Source organism: Penaeus chinensis, chromosome 33 (genome assembly GCF_019202785.1).
Source record: "Penaeus chinensis breed Huanghai No. 1 chromosome 33, ASM1920278v2, whole genome shotgun sequence".
NCBI classification, from domain to species: Eukaryota; Metazoa; Arthropoda; class Malacostraca; order Decapoda; family Penaeidae; genus Penaeus; species Penaeus chinensis.
The window spans coordinates 29,777,553-29,785,052 of NC_061851.1; the positions used below are offsets into that span (position 1 = coordinate 29,777,553).

The window sequence follows — 7,500 nt, forward strand, 5'->3', positions numbered from 1 at the left end:
CAGCAATCACATCACTCTACGAATCATAACATACAAAACAGTAATCACATCATCACTATGAATCACAACATGTCTTGTATCACTCACAGTCACAGAAACAGTGTTGGCCACATATACACAACTTGATATCCCAATCAAATAGAATTTAAAACTCAAACATTCAGGACTTCCTTTCTGTCATAGTAACTAGTAACATAGTAACTGTTATCGATGTCATGCAAGACGCCTTTCTCAAACTCCAACAATGGTTTCGTATTATGTTAATGTATGACAGCCCCACTTGGATACAACACTATGGCATCAGTCTAAGGCATAATGCACAAGTGCTCCAGAAATAACAAAATGACAAGAGATACCAATATAGATAACTTCACAATTAAAAGCTAAATGCATTGAAAGTCTTTACTAACAACCTACTGATTTATCCAGCAAGTGACACACCACATTACCATTTCTATAACAACAGAAAATACAGCATGTAAAACAATTACTGCCATGAGTACTAATATTTGTGTAACATCTGATCCTCCAAGTTACAAAGTTCTGTTTAGTTACATTAACACACCACCAGGTTCCATTTGCCTTGATGTTCTGTGAGAAACTCAGCCTTTGTCCTTCAACAAAGAAATTGATATAATGATCAAGTACAACTCCATAACCAGTCTGATATGTTTAACTGTCTCTTTCCCTCTCCCTTTACCTTTTCATGTGCCAAATACAAATATCTTCCACTTGAACATCCGACTGGCCAACATTAGCCCATACCAAATCTTATGTTCAGCTATCCTTTGCCATAAAATGTATCGTGGAATTACAAATGTTGGAACTGCTTCTTGATTCAACAGTTCCACTACATCATCTATTGCTTTTCCCTTTTCTTTGGTGTCTGCATACTATTCTGCTGATCTAAGTATAAGGTAGCAGACCTGAAGACCACATACACCATGCAACCAAAACCAAAAACAGAAAAGAAAATTGGAAAAGATCTACAAAACAATTTCCATGCACCTATCACCGAACACCAAAGGAAGAAAAAATGTCTCCTTGTACTCACCCTACGCCAGATGTGCTTGCGTCCGAGAGAACTGGTCGGAGTGCTGGGCCTTGCCTCATTTGCCAGGGAGGTGGAGAAGAAGTTGGTGACAGAAGAAAAGCCCACAGAATTGGGAGAGGAGGAGGAGGCTGTGGTGGAGGATGGGGTTGTAGTGCCAGAGGCAGCAGAGGCAGGCCCAGGCTGGCCACTGTTCCGTGAGAAGAGCAGACCCGAATTCAGGGACTGTGGGAGAGGGGACACAGGAGAACGGGGGGAGGGTGGAAGGAGAAGTGGGGAAAGATGGGCATGGTTGCGGGGAGAGTTCACTGGGGAACTGCGAGGGGAACTGCGAGAGGGTGTATCTGAGGATAGCTTCAGAAAGTCATTTGTCTCCACCCTCTCCCCTGCAGAAAAAAAGAAAGATATATTAGCATAACAATAACAATAACAATAAAAATGAAAATAATAACAATAACACTAATAATAACATTAATAATATCAATAAGAATAATATTAATAATAATATTAATATTAATATTAATATTAATATTAATAATAATAACAACAACAACAATAATATAAATAATAATAATAATAACAGTAACAATAATAATAATAATAATAATAATAATAATAATAATAATAATAATAATAATAACAATAATATGATAATAATAATATTATGAATAATAATAATAATAATAATAAAAATAATAATAATAATAATAACAATAATATAATGATAATAATAATAATATTATCAATAATAATAATAATAATAATAATAATAATAATAATAATAATAATAATAATTATAATAATAACAGTAACTATCATAATCATGATGGGGAAAATGCTGTGCTCATTTTTTATATTTTTGTGAAATGTCTCTGCACATAGATGGCTCTGCTAGTGCTTAGCAATAAAGGAGTCAATTAGTAGATCTTGTGACCTTACCTGATTTCACCTTTCCTTGAATTGGTGGGAAAAACATATTTTTTACTAGTGCTAAGAATATTGATGGTGTTATTCTTATTATAAACATTATAATTACTATAATGTTATAGACATTAGTAACAGCAAAATAAGATAACATAAAATATTTTCATAAATCAAAGAAAAGGGTAAACGGCCAAGACAGGCAGTACTCGTAACTGGCTCATTGGTGACTTAGTACAAGTGTAGCCATCTATGTGTAAAAACAATCAAACAAGTACTCACAGTGGGCATAGCACGTACATACACGTCAGGCCCGTCGGCATTGGGTTAATAACTTAACATCTAGACCTGTCTCCTCAACCAATTTTTCTCTATTGCAAAATACTTAGCAGAACTGTAGAATTTACTTTCAAAAAGTAAATCTATCAAGGTCAAGCTAAAGATTAAATCAAACATCACTTAACATTTGACCCAATAATAAATCAGAGACTTAAAAGTGGAAAATATCAAACACTGTAGCACTAGTAGACAGCCAATACCAATATTAAAAAATGAAAAGTAAAAACAGCACAATCTGTCAACCAATCAAAGACAACAAGAATAATACAAAAATAAAAATAAAAAATAAAATTTCTATAAGACTATGACATTCAAACTCATTCAAGAATTCTGAATCCAGTTTATCCTTATAGGAATATCTAATGTAAATAATTTCATAATAAAAAATGCATCACAAAGAATAAAGTCTTAAATAATTTCAAGCACAAACAGTAGCAAGCAACTCCTCGCTGCCTGACAATACTCGGTTAATTATGGGATTTGGTAAGGGCTGCATATCGGGCTAGTGAATATGTTCAGCAAAAAACACCATTACAAACAATCATTCACCAATGCAGATCTATCACCAGGCCATCTTGTAACCATATATCAAGTAAACACTAGTAAATATCAAAGAAATATAGGATTGGGGCAAAATGTTGGGACTAGAATTTGTCATACTCAACAGAAATTTTTCATGGATGTATCTGTGATTCCATGAAACAATAGTAAAAGAACAGAAAAAATATTATCAAGGGAAAAATGCTATTGGGAGAACATCATCATCATTTCATATAAAGAACAGTATTTATAGAAAAATTCTTCCATAATGTTAGTAAACTTTTCTTGCATCACCATCCTGCATACTAAATTATATGAATTATTGGTTTAGATATTTCTAGGAGCAATTAAATTAATTATCAAAATTACAGGCCTTATGAATCCACAGGTAATAAAGACTTTTTATATTTTTTTTATCCTAGATCAATAAACAATGACTTCTTTATAATGACTAATAAACAATGACTCCTTCAGAGTGACAGCAATAAACAAAGACTCAGGTAAGAATGTTGTTGATTCAATAATTACTCAGTCAAAAAAGTTGCCATATATAAGACTGATTTGCAGTGAATGGTAAAAATGTATGTATATAAGACAAGACATACATGATCTAGAATATTGATATAGGACTGAAATTCCTACAGCTGTATGCCACCCTCACCCCAAACAAAAGACATGTCACCCCCCCCACCAAACAATAGCCAATTATGTACATCATAGTATTATATATGAATATATAGTAAACCTCATGACTTTCAAAGAATATTTTCATACTGTACATCAAGTTTTGGTTAAAGGACAAAAGCTACATAATTGCCTTTAGAAATTGTCATTTCTAGTATACATCCCTGTTTTGTTTTCCTTCCAACGTTGTTTCTCAATTTGTAACACATTATAAAGTAACACTGGAAATTAAATTAAATATATAAAAATCAAGGACAGACATTATATTCCACTAACATAAAAATACCAGAGTAATTAATATATCATATGATAAATCAAACCGCATTCTGACGTACAACCCATTTAAATTCAAATGAACATCAACAGAGATACTCTGATTTGATTTCTTTCATGCTATCAATATTTTGATATTATAATGTCATATACAAAATCTAGGCTTCACCTAAAGAGAGAGAGCAGAAAAACATTATTCCATCATCATCTGTCCAGTCGATCGAGACCCTACCAACCAGAAGGGAGATGAATATATGTAAGAGTATGAAATATTGCTGTGCCTGAAAATATTCCTCTCACAGGGCCTATCTTTGAACAGTTTAAGATTAATTGAAAAGGTAATAAAAAATGTAGTAGTTATTCTCACATTTAAGAATATAGTATTGTAAAAGGCAAAATTGTAGAAGGGTTTTACAAGCTGACAAATAAGTATCAGACATTTTGATATTTCTTGTTATAATACATGCATGTAACATTGCAAATCAGAAGAAAGGTACACCAGTATCACTTTAATCAAAATTATTCCAAAATAGTTGGTGACAAACCTGTAGTCTGGCACATAAAAAAGGAACAACTAAAAAAATTATATTCTTCTACCTTTTTTAAAAGCTAAATTGTAACGTAAAAATTGAAGGAAATCTAATAATACCTTTAATAATACTTGGCCAAACCAACTGGTCACAGGAAGGGCACTTAGCATGGTCTAAGGCCACTGTGAGAGGATGCACTGCATTTTATTAAACCATGGGTGCTGAGTGTTAGGCATATGCAGTAAAAATGGTGACTTATAGACATTACATTAAAATAATATTTAAAAATCCTGGTTGAAAAAAGTTAGTATGCAATTTCTTTTGGATTAGGTTTACTGTATAATGTCAGTCAAGAGGTATTCACTGTTTTTCAAGGGCTATTAATTTATAAGTTGTTGAGTTCTGTTGTTAATGTAAAGTTATTGAAAATTAAACAGATACCTACACACACCATGAAAGTACTCTTTCCAGGGCCTTAACCAATAAACTGTATCAGTGCTTGTTTTGCATTTATTCTGCAATGTGAACATGTTACAGGAAATCAGTCAACCTTTTCGGGAACACAGCAATGGAAAAAAAAAAAAACTAAATACAAATAATGGCAATAACAAATACTGCCAGGTACACAGAAATACTGTGAAAAATACTGTAATAAAAAGGTTTAAAGCAGTTTGATGCTAAGCCACTAAAGAGACACATACAAGTCTGATGCTAAGGTCCTGAAGGGTCATACAGCAGTCTGATATAAAGCTGCTAAAGAGGTGTATGACAATTTACTTCATAAGATGCACTCCAATGACCACGGTTCAACTTCACATCTTATAAGGGGTTATAGATTTAAGAAATTATCTATAATATAACCACACACAGGACAGTGAAAAACTAATGTAATATTCATAAAGAACACACAAAACAACATTCCCAATGTATAAAAAAAAATATTACGAACAAAACAAAGGTTAAGTAAAAATCATAACAAAGTCAGTGATTCCACATTTAAATTTGGACCTTGGCTTTCATACTTTATGCTTAGGCAATATTTATGATCTCTCCATCATATATTTTCTGGCAAAACAGAGCTTGTAGATCACTGTGGTAATACACTACCAAATAAAGAACCAGTCCCAGCTTTATCATACAAGGATATATCTCACGGGAGTTTGTTTGCCTATGCTGAAATTTAAAGTATGGAAGACAAAACATCACTAAAGGAGGATCTACAGTAAATAATCATAAAAACTGCACAGCAGAAAAATTGGTTACAATGCATGGTCATCTATAATAATGCCGGGCTTCACATAGATTATTGCCTCTCTGCTTTCATCTACATGACCACATACATGCCCTTGCTTTCTCATATTATGCAGACTGGTAATACTTAAAAAACACCTAACCATAAAAGACACACCTCCATTTCAGCAGGGTATATTCAGAAAAAAAACTGGCCCTATCTCAGGAATGTTTTTCAATCATTTGTTTGGAAAAAAACAGTGTCTTAAATGCCATTAAATATGGTTAATATTTTTCCTGGAATAGATCTGTAAGCACCATGGTATAAATGATTTATGAAAAACAACAAGGAAAAAAAACAAACATTTAAAGGGAACAAAATCATTAAACAACTATTTCAATAGTGATAAATAGTATTAACATCTACATCATCAATTCTAAACATTAATGTTAAATTTCTAATAACAAAAACTCAAAAGAAAAGTCTTGACAAACAAGACACTGATTACCCTTGGTGATGGAACGGAGAATCTCGCTGCACCATTGCCGTTCCCCAGGCTGGGAGAGGAACTCACGGAAAAGGGCATCCGTAACTCCCTGAAGGTTACAGATCTTCAGGCTCATGTTGTACCTGAAATATATTTTCAGAATTTAGCAACACCAAATTGAAAAATTTCCTCTTTAAACTCCATTAATTATCAAGAGTACTTTATTTTGATAGCCTAATTCATTCCGATCACTTCAATTATTCTCCAGCTAACACACTGACATTTTCATCATATAAACTCACTCTTCTATAGATGACTGATGACAAAATACACTTATAAAAAATAATAATAATAAGCATAACAGTACTTTCAAAATGCTGTTAACTATCTCATGAGTGGAGACAGTGAATGAAGACACAAATCTTTATATGGTGACACTCTTCCTTCATATGAAAAATTGACCGAGAATAGACATATGATGTAATTGTTGCAGACAACCATGACCTTGGCAAAAATAGTTTTATTTGAATTTAAATTTAAAGTCTTATCATTCTATGTTATAACATGTATTCAATTTGTGGATTACTTCAAATTACATGAATATTAATAAAACACAGGCAAATCCTCAGAGGACACCTGCACTTATGCAACAGAGGAGACCTGCACTTATGCCACTGGTACTCTGGCAAAGACCAAGAGATCCTGACTGTTTTTATTCTGGCAAGATATTACCTACCAACCTGCAGACAATTTACACATTGAATATGGAAACAGACCAAGCCCCAATCTTGCCAGGAGACATGTAATGAGGATTTGCTGGTCTTTACCAAAGCACTAAGTTCTGTGACCAAAGAATCACTTGAGACTGCATGACTTTTGTGTCAGATTTCAGATTGCCAGCCCTCCCTCGCAGAACACAGCATTTCAAGTGGCTCAGAAAAGAACATTGCCATTATGACTCCTATAAGAAAAAGCTCTTATTTGAAAAGCCACTGTGGGTGCTTCCTAACCATTTACCAATTCAGTACCAAATAAGCACAAGATCCCTCTCATGGTTGCTTCTTCAGTAATACACATACTTTTCCCATAACAAACACAATTTCAAAAGTCAAGAAATTCAAATCCTTATAACATTTAGAAAAATAAGCCTTAATTCTCATGACACTCAAACATAAACACACTCCAAATATCTGTTTCTTGAAATGATTAGTAAAGAGCAAATCAATAATAATATTCAACATCAAAGAAATAAAATTCAAATGTTAATAACCTTGAAGAACATAGTCGGCCTTTGTGTCTTGTCGCTCGAACTTATAATTATAAACAAAATAACTGTCATATACCTCGTCGAACGCTTAAGCACCTTACCCTTCAAGTAAATCCCCCCGAACGACAAAACATCAAACAATTCAAGTAAAAAAGCGAAAGAAAAAACACGAAACTA

General features: G+C 33.1%; 1 protein-coding gene across 1 annotated transcript in view; it reads right to left on the reverse strand.

Moving 5' to 3' along the window:
* The window catches only part of LOC125043020, a 244,213-nt gene extending 243,054 nt beyond the window's left edge, over window positions 1–1,159 (reverse strand). The window contains exon 1 of the mRNA XM_047638964.1: window positions 1,055–1,159. The gene's annotated coding sequence lies outside the window, so the exon portion shown is untranslated. The remainder of the gene's footprint in view (window positions 1–1,054) is intronic.
* Between the last annotated feature and the right edge of the window lie 6,341 nt (window positions 1,160–7,500).